Source organism: Meleagris gallopavo, unplaced genomic scaffold (assembly GCF_000146605.3).
Source record: "Meleagris gallopavo isolate NT-WF06-2002-E0010 breed Aviagen turkey brand Nicholas breeding stock unplaced genomic scaffold, Turkey_5.1 ChrUn_random_deg7180001538723, whole genome shotgun sequence".
NCBI classification, from domain to species: Eukaryota; Metazoa; Chordata; class Aves; order Galliformes; family Phasianidae; genus Meleagris; species Meleagris gallopavo.
The window spans coordinates 1-487 of NW_011298112.1; the positions used below are offsets into that span (position 1 = coordinate 1).

Here is a 487-nt window from a genome sequence, read left to right on the forward strand (position 1 = left end):
GCTCGAGGCCTGGAGGTGTCGTTGGTGGCCGAGTGGGAGCTGCAAGAAGCACAGATGGGGAGTGAGGGGGTGCAGGAGGACAGCTGTGAAGGCTGTGGGAGGGCAAAGGCAGTGGTGCCTGGCCAGCTATTTCTCCTCCCCAGCCGTCATTATGATGGGAAAGTCTGGCGGGTTCTGCACTTGTCCCAGGTTCACAAGCTGATGGGACGAGAGGCCCGCGAGGCACCCGTTGCCTTTTGGGTGCCTCCTGCCCCTGTGTGGTACTCACTGGGCGTCACTGGCTGCGTCACTGGCTGTTCGTTGTAACCTGGAATGAGAGAGAGAGAGACATGAGCTGGAGCTCCGTGAGGGGAAGGCGGGGGGCCAGGAGGGGAGGCGAGCGAGGGAGGAGGGCCCTTTGGTTCACCGTTGACGTAGAGGCTGGTCCTGTCCAGGCTGGTAGGGGCCCAGGGCGCGGAGATGGCTCTGGTCTTGTTGCTCACTTCGT

The 487-nt window shown here is 62.6% G+C and overlaps 1 long non-coding RNA gene across 1 annotated transcript; it reads right to left on the reverse strand.

Annotated features, from left to right (window-relative positions):
* On the reverse strand, positions 1–438 carry LOC104917353. The gene is made up of 3 exons (XR_796833.1): positions 407–438; positions 269–307; positions 1–39 (listed from the first exon to the last, which is right to left on the reverse strand). It is a non-coding gene; the product is annotated as an uncharacterized LOC104917353 (long non-coding RNA).
* Positions 439–487: the final 49 nt, after the last annotated feature.